The sequence below is a fragment of the Bos mutus genome, chromosome 2 (genome assembly GCF_027580195.1).
Source record: "Bos mutus isolate GX-2022 chromosome 2, NWIPB_WYAK_1.1, whole genome shotgun sequence".
Classification (NCBI taxonomy): Eukaryota; Metazoa; Chordata; class Mammalia; order Artiodactyla; family Bovidae; genus Bos; species Bos mutus.
In genome coordinates this window covers 10,084,496-10,096,946 of record NC_091618.1, presented here as the reverse complement: position 1 = coordinate 10,096,946, position 12,451 = coordinate 10,084,496, and the positions used below count along the sequence as shown (strand labels likewise).

The 12,451-nt window shown below is 41.8% G+C and overlaps 1 protein-coding gene across 6 annotated transcripts in view; it reads right to left on the bottom strand.

Moving 5' to 3' along the window:
• WDTC1 (WD and tetratricopeptide repeats 1) overlaps positions 1-12,451 on the bottom strand; it is a 66,405-nt gene that overhangs the window by 27,298 nt on the left and 26,656 nt on the right. The gene's annotated exons all lie outside the window — the stretch shown is intronic.

Here is a 12,451-nt window from a genome sequence, read left to right as displayed (position 1 = left end):
TTATGCTGACCTATATCTGCTGTCTATCCCAGCAAATTCACTTTATTTGATTGATGGACTGATTTTATTTTTATTTCTTATAAAATAGGCACTCTTACATGTGCAAAAGCTATGGTGGTAAATAAGATAAAGAACTCCAGTGATGAGGGAGACAAAAAAAAAAAAAGCACAGGAATCAGTAAAATGAGCTCTGCTGCTGCTAAGTTGCTTCAGTCATGTCCGACTCTGTGCAACCCCATAGACAGCAGCCCACCAGGCTCTGCCGTCCCTGGGATTCTCCAGGCAAGAACACTGGAGTGGGTTGCCATTTCCTTCTCCATTTCGTGAAAGTGAAAAGTGAAAGTGAAGACGCTCAGTCGCAACTCACTCGTAGCGACCCCATGGAATGCAGCCTACCAGGCTCCTCCATCCATGGGATTTTCTAGGCAAGAGTACTGGAGTGGCTTGCCATTGCCTTCTCCGAAAATGAGCTCAGACAGTGATAAGTGCTATGTAGAAAATAAAACATGGTGGGACTTAGCTGGGGGTGCAATGGATAGGAATCCACCTGCCAACAAAGGGGACACGAGTTCAATCCCAGGTCCAGGAAGATTCCGCATGCCACAGAGCAACTAAGCCCATGTGCCACAGCTATTGAGCCTGTGGGTCACAGCTACTGAGGCTGCAAACTCTCGGGTCTGAGAGCCACAACTACTGAGCCTATGTGCTGCAATTACTGAAGCCCACGTGCCCTAGAACTATATGCCACACCTACTGAGCCCACGTACTGCGACTACTGAAGCCTGTGGGCCTACAGTCTGTGCTCTGCAACATGAGAAGCCACAGCAATAAGAAGCCCAGGCACCACAAAGAGTTAGCTCCCGTTTGCTGCAACTAGAGAAAGCTCCTGCACAGCAATGAAGATCTAGTGCAAACATTCGGGGAGCTGCCCGTGAGAACAGGGTCCTTTATCTAAAGGACACAGCTCTGGGAGCTGCCTCAGTCATTGAGGGTTTGCTTGCAAACATAGCTCTCTGTCCCGCCACCCCAGAGATTAGACGATTATTTACTGCAGACACCTGGAGTTCTGGACAAACTTCTCACACACAGGGAAATGTTATCTGGTGTAAGAAATAATAACAGGGTGCCATTCCCATGCTCTCAAGATTTTTTGTGACTTTTCGTAAGATGTATAGGTCAGCCAGGAAAAATGTTAACTGTCTTGTTTTTCTCTTGCTCTCCTGTATAAATATAAGATGCTGAATAAAGTCGTGGTCAGACCACTTCCCTTTGTGGAGACGTGTCTGATCCTCTCGACCCCATCTTTGCTGTAGTATTCTTTCTCAGCCGCGTCGTGCACGTTCTTGGGACGTGATTGACTTTGCCAGCTGGCTCCGGCAGGTGGCGCCCGAACAGGGACTGGAGAATTGGAGTGCGACGACGGCTGCTGCCCGTCAGGATTGAGGTTAAGTAACGAGGAATGCCTAATTATTGAAGGGGCAGGGAGTGTTATTGTCGAGAGTAATAAATCATGGGACAAGGCAATAGCAGCCAGTTATTTGTACATATGTTGAAAACTATGTTAAAAGGCAGGGGAATTCATGTAAATAAGTTACAGTTAGAGAAGTTTTTACTTTTTGTAGAAGAAGTTTGTCCTTGGTTCCCAGAGGAAGGAACAGTTAGTCTGGAAACTTGGAAGAAAGTAGGAAAACAATTGCAGACATATTATTCCTTACATGGTCCCAATCGTGTCCCTGTGGATGCTTTTTCTTTGTGGACTCTCATAAGAGACTGTCTGGATCCTGAACATGAGGGACGTAAGATTCAAAAGGCCCTCCGGGATTCCACAGAACCCGAAGTTGCAGAGCCTTCCGCCCCTCCGCCTGAGCCGCTTTATGCCGTGCCTGAGGGAACATCTTGTAAGGCTGGAAGGAATGATGATGTGTTAAGCTCTGATGAACAGGAAGAGTTAAATGAACAAGCGGCTCAGTACCATAGAGAGGATATGCCCTGGGAGGTTTTCAGATAAACATATTATTCCTAATCAAGTTAATTTCTCTTATCATGGAGTGTTTGATCGTTTACCTATTTGTCTGTCTAGATATTTTAATTCAACAGGATGTCTTTTTGTTGGGGAGTCAGGATAGGCTGATTATGACAATGGTTGGAGCCTATATATTCCTGGAGTAACGAAAGAATCTGGAATTCCTCAATGTCGTAATGGAACTGGTCCTTTAGATATCCCTTTCTGTGACCCTGAAGCAAGGAGAAGAGCCACTGCTGCACCATGGAAACTGTGTCGAGATGGAACTGCTATAGTTTATAACATATTTGGGACAAATGAGTCATTGTGGGACTGGTCTCCAGACTCGGCCAGAAACTCCGGAGCACAAGATAATAGAAAGTTTGCATCCCGTATTTGGAACTTGGGCGGCTCTAAAGTGTTCCAAACAGAAATCTGGAAACTAGCTGCCACCCTTGGATGTGAGGGTTCCTACCTTCAGGTGGGATCGAAAGTGAGACACGGTTATTTATGGAATCTCACCATGAGATACCCTCGTGCATGTGTGCCTCACCCTTATGCTTTGCTAGTAGGATCTGTAAATATACAACCTGGGTTACGAAATTATAATGTAACTTGTAACAACTGTACCTTAACTAACTGCGTCAGGGGAATTACTAATCAAACTAGGGTTCTAGTCTTAAGACAGCCTGCTTTTGTTATGATTCCTGTAAAGATTAATGGGTCTTGGTATGATGAAAAAGGACTTGAGCTTTGGAGAGAAGTAGAGGGTGCTTTAATGCGTTATCGCAGGGGAATAGGGTTAATAATTCTGGGATTTGTAGCTTTGGTAACCCTTATTGCCTCCTTGATTACTGCAGCCCTGTCCCTGGCACAATCAGTGCAAACTGCAACTTCTGTTAATAATCTGGCACAAAATGTATCCGTTACCCTGGGGACTCAAGAAGATATTGACAAAAAGCTAGAGGATCGATTGAATGCCCTTTATGATGTTGTAAAATTTTTAGGCAAAGAGGTTCAAGGTATAAAGTTGAGATTACAGGTATAATGTCATGCCGATTTTCGATGGATCTGTGTTACCCCCAAAAAATATAATGGTAGTATAACTGCTTGGGATAAGGTGAAAGCTCATTTAGAAGGTATTTGGCATAATGAAAATATTTCCTTAGATTTACTGTATCTACATCAGGAAACAATGAACATTGAAAATGCGCCCAGACTTGATTTGGATGTTGCAAAAAGAGCTGAGTCTTTTGTTAAAGAACTTTTTTGACATGTACCTACCATCAATAGTATTTGGTACTTGGGAGCAGCCATAGGAGGACTATTCTTAATAATTTTAACTGTTTTATTTCTTGCACCTTGTTTAATTAAAAAACTGATTGATGATCTATGGATGATAAAGGCTTCTATCTATGGAAATTGCGGTTAAAGGAACATAAGCGTGCACCTATATAAAAAGAAAGGAGGAGATGCAGGGAGCTGCCCGTGAGAACGGGGTCCTTTATCTAAAGGACACAGCTCTGGGAGCTGCCTCAGTCCTTGAGGGTTTGCTTGCAAACATAGCTCTCTGTCCCGCCACCCCAGAGATTAGGCGATTATTTACTGCAGACACCTGGAGTTCTGGACAAACTTCTCACACACAGGGAAATGTTATCTTGTGTAAGAAATAATAACAGGGTGCCATTCCCATGCTCTCAAGATTTTTTGTGACTTTTCGTAAGATGTATAGGTCAGCCAGGAAAAATGTTAACTGTCTTGTTTTTCTCTTGCTCTCCTGTATAAATATAAGATGCTGAATAAAGTCGTGGTCAGACCGCTTCCCTTTGTGGAGACGTGTCTGATCCTCTCAACCCCATCTTTGCTGTAGTATTCTTTTGCTGTAGTATTCTTTCTCAGCCGCGTCGTGCACGTTCTCGGGACCTGATTGACTTTGCCGGCTGGCTCCGGCACAAACAGAAAATTAATTAAAGACAAGAAAACATGGTGATGGGTTATACTTTAGATACACTGGCCAGGGAAACCTTATAGATAAGTTTGAGAAGAAATTTGAATGCTGAGAAGGAAAAGCATGCCAGGCATAGAAAAGAACAAGTACAAAGGTAAGAAGAGGCTTGGCATGCTATAGATATAGAATTAAGGCCAGTGGCTAGAATACAGGGATAAAAGGGACAGAGTAAGGCAAGCTAAGTTTCGGAGGTGAGCAGAGGCAAGATCGTACTCTTGCCTGGAGAATCCCAGGGACAGAGGAGCCTGTTGGGCTGCCGTCTACGGGGTCGCACAGAGTCGGACACGACTGACGTGACTTAGCAGCAGCAGCAGCTGATTTCCAACAAGAGTGCCAAGACAATTCAAATGAGAGAAAGAGCAGTCTTTTCAACAGATGCTGCTGTAATAACTGAATGCCACTGCTGCTTAGTCACTTCAGCTGTGTCCAACTCTGTGTGACCCTATGGACAGCAGCCCACCAGGCTCCTCTCTCCATGGGATTCTCTTGGCAAGAGTACCAAAGTGATTTGCCGTGCCCTCCTCCAGGGGATCTTCCCAACCCAGGGATCGAATCCAAGTCTCTTACGTCTACCTGCTGTGGCAGGTGGGTTCTTTACCAATAGCGCCACCTGAGAAGCCCAATAACTGAATGGTGGTAGTGGTTTAGTCGCTAAGTTGTGTCCGACTCCTGCAATCCTGTGGACTGTAGCCCGCCAGGCTCCTCTGTCCATGGGATCCCCCAGGCAAGAATACTGGAGTGGGTTGCCATTTCCTTCTCCAGGAGATCTTCCTGACCCAGGAATCGAACCCAGGTCTCCTGCGTTGTTGGCAGATTCTTTACCAACTGATCTATGAGGGAAGCCCATATACATAACTGAATATGTATATGCAAAAGAATGAAACTGGGCCTCAACATGACACCATATATAAAAATTAACCCAAAATGGATAAAAGACATACACAGAAGACTTAAAACTATAAAACTTTTGGAAGAAAACACAAGTGTATATGTCTTTGTGATCTTGTATTAGGAAATGGCTTCTTAAATGTGACATCAAAAGTGTCACATTTATTATGAAAAAATAAAGAAAATAACTTGGACTTCAAGAAAATTAAAAGTTTTGTGAGTCAAAAGTGCTCTCAAGAAAGTGAAAAAATCCACAGAATGAGAGGAATATTTTCAAATCACATAATCTGATGAAAGTTTATTATCCAGGACATACAAAGAATTCTTATGCCTCAACAATAAATAACAGTTTAAAAATGGTCAAAGTACAAATAGATGGAGAAATATACCGTGTTCATGGATCGGAAGAATATAACAAAAATAAGTATACTACCCAAAGCCATCTATAGATTCAATGCAATCCCTATCAAACTTCCAACGGTATTTTTCAGAGAACTAAAACAAATAATTTTACAATTTGTATGGAAATACAAAAAACCTTGAATAGCCAAAGCAATCTTGAGAAAGAAGAATGGAACTGGAGGAATCAACCTGCCTGACTTCAGATTATACTACAAAGCTACAGTCATCAAGACAGTATGGTACTGGCACAAAGACAGAAATATAGATCAATGGAACAAAACAGAAAGCCCAGAGATAAATTCACGCACCTACGGAGACCTTATTTTTGACAAAGGAGGCAAGAATATACAATGGAGAAAAGACAATCTCTTTAACAAGTGATGCTGGGAAAACTGGTCAACCACTTGTAAAAGAATGAAACTAGAACACTTTCTAACACCATTCACAAAAATAAACTCAAAATGGATTAAAGATCTAAATGTAAGACCAGAAACTATAAAACATAGGCAAGACACTCTCTGACATAAATCACAGCAGGATCCTCTATGACCCACCTCCCAGAGTAATGGAAACAAAAGCAAAAATAAACAAATGGGACCTAATTAAACTTAAAAGCTTTTACACAACGAAGGAAACTATAAGCAAGGTGAAAAGACAGCCTTTAGAATGGGAGAAAATAATAGCAAACGAAGCAACTGACAAAGAATTAATCTCCAAAATATACAAGCAGCTCATGAAGCTCAATTCCAGAAAAATAAACGATTTAATAAAAAATGAGCCAAAGAACTAAACAGACAATTCTCCAAAGAAGGCATACAGATGGCTAATAAACACATGAAAAGATGTTCAACATCACTCATTATCAGAGAAATGTACAACAAAATCACAATGAGGTACCATCTAATGCCAGTCAGAATGGCTGCTATCAAAAAAGTCTACAAACAATAAATGCTGGTGAGGGTGTGGAGAAAAGGGAACCCTCTTACACTGCTGGTGGGAATGCAAACTAGTACAGCCACTATGGAACAGTGTGGAGATTCATTAAAAAACTGGAAATAGAACTGCCATACCACCCAGCAATCCCACTGCTGGGCCTACACACCGAGGAAACCAGAACTGAAAGAGACACACGTACCCCAATGTTCATCACAGCACTGTTTACAATAGCTTGGACATGGAAGCAACCTAGATGTCCACTGGCAGACAAATGGATAAGAAAGCTGTGCTATATAAACACAATGGAATATTACTCAGCTATTACAAAGAATGCATTTGAATCACTTCTAATGAGGTGGATGAAACTGGAGCCTATAATACAGAGTGAAGTAAGTCAGAAAGAAAAACACCAATACAGTATATTAACACATATATATGGAATTTAGAAAGATGGCAATGATGACCTTATATGCGAGACAGTAAGAGACACACAGATGTAAAGAATAGACTTTTGGACTCTGTGGAAGAAGGCAAGGGTAGGATGATTTGAGAGAATAGCACTTAAACATGTTTATTACCATATGTGATATAGATCACCAGTCCCGGTTTGATGCATGAGACAGGGTGCTCAGGGCTGGTGCACTGGGATGACCCTGAGGGATGGAATGGGGAGGGAGGTGGGAGGGGGGGTTCAGGATGGGGGACACATGTGCACCTATGGCTGATTCATATCAATGTATCAAAAAAACCACTACAATATTATAAATAACCTCCAATTAAAATAAATTAATTAAAAAAAAATAAAAATGGTCAAAGGATCTGAATAGACATTCCTCCAAAGAAGAAGACATACAAATGGCCAATAAGCACATGTAAAGAAGTGCAACATCATTAGTCATTAGGGAAGTGCAAATCAAGACCACAATGAAATAGCACATCACCCCCACTAGGAATGACTATAATAAAAAAAAAGACAGTAAGTATTGGGAAGAATATGGAGAAAATGGAACCCTTGTACATTTCTGGTGGACATGTAAAATGGTGGTGCCACTTGGAAAAAAAGTTTGGCAGTTCCTCAAAAAATTAAACATAGAGTTGCCATATGACACAGCAATTCTACTCTTAGGTATATAACTAAAAGAACTGAAAATAAATGTCTGCACAAAATCATCTACACCAATTATTCACAGCAGCATTATTCACAATAGTCAAAAAGTGGAAACAAAACATCCACTAACTGATGACTGGATAAATAAAATGTGGCATATCCATATAATGGAGTGTTGTTTGGGAATAAAAAGGAATGAAGTATGATTCATGCTTCAACATAGATAAATCTTGAAATTATCATATTAAGGAAACGAAAAAGATGTTAGTCACTCAGTCGTGTCTGACTCTTTGCGGCCCCATGGACTATAGCCTGCCAGGCTCCTCGGTCCATGGAATTCTCCAGGAAAGAATACTGGAGTGGGTAGCCATTCCCTTCTCCAGGGGATCTTCCTGACCTAGGGATCAAACTGATGTTTCCCACATTACATTCCCACATTACCTGTCTGAGCCACAAGGGAAGCCCCCATAATGAGGAAGTCAGAAACAAAAAGCTACATAGTATATGATTCCATTCATATGAAGCATCCAGAATAGGAAAATCCATGCTGCTGCTGCTGCTAAGTCACTTCAGTCATGTCCACTCTGTGCAACCCCATAGACAGCAGCCCACCAGGCTCCCCGGTCCCTGGGATTCTCCAGGCAAGAACACTGGAGTGGGCTGCCATTTCCTTCTCCAATGCATGAAAATGAAAAGTGAAAGTGAAGTCGCTCAGTCGTGTTCGACTTTTCGCGACCCCATGGACTGCAGCCCACCAGGCTCCTCTGTCCATGGGATTTTCCAGGCAAGAGTACTGGATTGGGGTGCCATTGCTTTCTCTGAAAATCCATAGAGATAGAAAATAGATGAGTGGTTGCCAGGGGCTGGAGCCAGGGGTAGGGGATGGGGAGTACTATGGGTAAAGAGCTTCTATTTTGGGGTGATAAAATGTATGGAATTAGGTAATGGTGACAGCTGCACAACTTTGTGAATATACTAAAAACAAAACAAAAACCCCACTGAATTGTACACTTACATAAAACACATAAACTTAAAAAAACCCCAAAAACTCAAGTCAACAAAAAGGTGGCAGGCTGGATTTGGCCTGCAAGTAATAATCTGCTGGCTCCTGATATAAAGGACAGTCCTTGAAATCTCTCACAAAGTCAGATCTCTGCTCCATCTCTTTCTTTCAGGGTGACTACTTGATAAAAGTTGTCAAGTTTCCTTCTCTAAACTGATATTGTAAAAAAACTCTGACAAATCTTCATTAGAATCAGGTTACTCTATCAAACTATCCTGGTCTACCATACCAACTATATTCAAAAAGAAAACCTCACTAGTTTGGTATGACTTGTTTCCAGTGAATTTATGCTCAAATTTACAGAAGAAACAAAACAGAAACAAAAAAACATCAAACCAATTGTGAAGTTGGGACATATATAATGTATGCAACTTATAAGGACATTATTAATAAAACTAAAAAGGCAGAAAAATAAATCCACCAAGCTAAGAACTATTTGTTAATAAGGCCTTTAAAAAAGTAGACACATGGGTGAGGTAGGAAAGACTATGAACTTTAAGGCCAGACAGGCCTGATACAAATCTTACTAATCTTATTTCTACCACTCATGTGAACTTGGAAGTGATTTTTTACTCTCATTATTTGTAAAGAGAGGGTACTTTCTTCTCTCTCCCTCTGCCTTTCAGTGTTGATGCCAAACACTGTGGCAAGAAATCCCATGAGTGGAAGGAATAGAATGGATCAAAGTATGATCAGAAGTTTAAGGAAGACCTGGAAAATCCTAGTGATGTTGAAAGCAAACAGCTCCCTGCCTCCACAGTAAGGACTGCAGGTCACAAACTGAAATCCCAGGGTATCTGGCTCCTGTCTGGTTAGGACAAAACTCACTGAGACAAGATGAGCTAGCACATAAAACTAAAGGGGGATGAGGAACGCTCAGCAAAGGTGTTCAAGGAATACAGAGAATTGTTTTAGTCTATATGTAAGAACAACTTACAACTTATCCTAATCAACGTTAAACTTAAATCTTCTAATTTTGACCTCCCTTTGGTCTCTCTTCCTAAGTTGCTGCCACTACAACACTTCTTCATATTTTCTTAATGAGCATTTTAAACTCTGTTTGAAACAATTTCAAACATATAAAAAAGGAACAAGAATAGAACAAAAACACCCACATACATCTTTCCCCTAATTCATAACTGCTAACGTTTGTGTCCCCCTCGCCTCTCTCTCTACACACACACACGTTTTTTTCCCCCTTGAACCATCTGAGAATAAGTTACAGACTTCAGGACCCTTTACATACTTAAATTTCAGTGTCAGGAAATTTGACATGATACTATTATTCAATACAGAGTCTACATTCACATTTCATCAACTGTCCCAATATCACCCCTTTGATTCCGCTGATCCAGGATCCAATCCAGAATCACATGCTGCATTTAGTTGCCATTTTCCTTTTAGTCTCCTTCAGTGTGGAACAGTTCCTCAGTCCTTTATTTTTTCTGACCCTGACATCTCTGAATAATATGTCAGTTGTGCTGGAGAACGTCTCTGGGTTTGGATTTGTCTGATTACCTCCTGAGGATTAGTTTCAGATCACGCATTTTGACAGAACCACCACCCGGGTGATCTTGTGTCCTCAGTGCACACTATCAGGTGGCACCTGATGTTAAGGTGGCATCTACAGGTTGCTCTGGCTTCCCAGCTGGTGCAGTGATAAAGAATCCACCTGCCAATGCGGAAGATGCCCTGGGTCACGAAGATCCCCTGGAGCAGGAAATGGCAACCCATTCCAGTGTTCTTGCCTAGAAAATCCCATGGACAGAGGAGCCTGGCAGCCTACATGCCACAGGGTTGCAAAGAGTTGGACGAGACTGAGTACAGACAGACCAGGGTTTCCACTCCAATATTATTTTCCCTTTTGTTGTCTGCGAGAAAATACTTCTACATTGTGCAAACATCAATTTCCACCCAAAGGTTCGATAACTCACTGATTATTTTTGTCTGAATCAATTACTGATTTGGTATGATGCTTATAAATCTGTGATTTTCCCAACGTTTCATTTCTTCATTTAGGCTTCCCTTGAGGCTCCGCTGGTAAAGAATTCACCTACAATGCGGGAGACCTGGCTTCGATCTCTGGGTTGGGAAGATCCCCTGGAAAAGGGAAAGGCTACCAACTCCAGTATTCTGGCCTGGAGAGTTCCACGGACTGTATAGTCCATGGGGTTGCAAAGAGTCGGACATGACTGAATGACTTTCACTTTGGGCTTCCCTTGTAGCTCAGCTGGTAAACAATCTGCCTACAATGCAAGAGACCTGGGTTTGATTTTTGGATTGGGAGGATCGCCTGGAGAAGGAAATGGCCACCCACTCCAGTATGCTTGCCTGGAGAATCCCATGGACAGAGGAACCTGGCAGATTACAGTCTGTGGGGTCACAAGAGTCAGAAACGACTTAGAGATTAAACCACCACCACAATCTACTAGAATTAAGTGGTTTTTTTCACCCGCTTTCTCTCCTCCCCTTCTCTTTCTCTCTCTCTCACCAGCACAAACTCAGGTATTTTTTATTCAGTGGGTTTTTAATTCAGTATAGTCATTATTCATCCTGATGCTCAAACTACAGCGGGTTTGGCCAGCAGCATGCCTTTCAAGCTGGCTTCCGTGTCCTTATGATAAGCCCCTATCATTTTTACTTCTTCACTTTCTGTTAATGCTCTGCCACAAGATGCTGTAGGCTCACGGCTGTCCCAGACTTGAATCAGTCACTCCTCCAAGAACCCATAGTTCTTTTTAGAAACCAGTAACTCATGGCTATTGAGGTATGATTGCTTCTTGGACCCTCTCAGAAGATAGAGCTAGAAATAATATATAAACGTATGCTAAAATATATGTATTTTTAAACTATGAATTCAGGAATTCCCTGGCAGTCCAGTGGTTAGGATCTGGCGCTTTCACTGCTAGGGCCCACAGTCAATCCCTGGTTGGGGAACTAAGATCCCACAAGCTGTGTGGCCGAAAAAAACCCCAAAACACCTATGAATTCCTACTGATACTAATAATTCCAATTCAATACCTCAGAGTTCTTTTGCCTATTCCATATTTGGAAGGGAATAACACTGATAACATTATATCAATATTATAAATATTATATTTATTATACATTGATAAATTTACCCCAACACCGACATATTTACTAATTTGCTCAGTTCTGCAACATACGCAAAATAGTTACAGAACTGCTGCAGCAATTGCACTACAAATGACAAATTTACTAACTAGAGTTCAATCAAGATTTCTTTAGTTTGTCTTCAAAATATATACAGTCAACTAATATTTATAGTCAAAGTACTATGTCAAAAATTACTTGAGTTAGTTGACATCACTTTCCCCATCTCTGCCAACTTTATTTTACTTTTTGAATGTGTAAAACCTCAATGTGGTTATAAAAGTAAAAATTCTACAAAAAGGTCCAGAAGCATTATTCCCTTTTTTCTACCCCTCCACTCTATGCCTTCTATCCCCTGCTGCTGCTGCTGCTAAGTCGCTTCAGTCGTGTCCGACTCTGTGCGACCCCATAGACGGCAGCCCACCAGGCTCCCCCGTCCCTGGGATTCTCCAGGCAAGAACACTGGAGTGGGTTGCCATTTCCCTCTCCAATGCATGAAAGTGAAAAGTGAAAGTGGAGTCGCTCTGACTCTTAGCAATCCCATGGACTGCAGCCCACCAGGCTCCTCCGTCCATGGGATTTTCCAGGCAAGAGTACTGGAGTGGGGTGCCGTTGCCTTCTCCCTTCTATCCCCTAGAGATGACCAATTGCATTAGTCTCTGCTTATCCAGTCTATACTTATGTTTGTAAAACTATGCAGTTACATATATAAATTCTTACTCTCCTTCATTAAACCAAACTTCGCAAAATTATATTAAAGCAACCCTTGTATGAAAGTGCAAGTCGCTCAGTCGTGTCCGACTCTTTGTGACTCCACGGACTAAACAGTCCATGAAATTCTCCAGGCCAGAATACTGGAGTGGGTAGCCATTCCCTTCTCCAGGGGATCTTCCCAACCCAGGGATTGAACCCAGGTCTCCTGCACTGCAG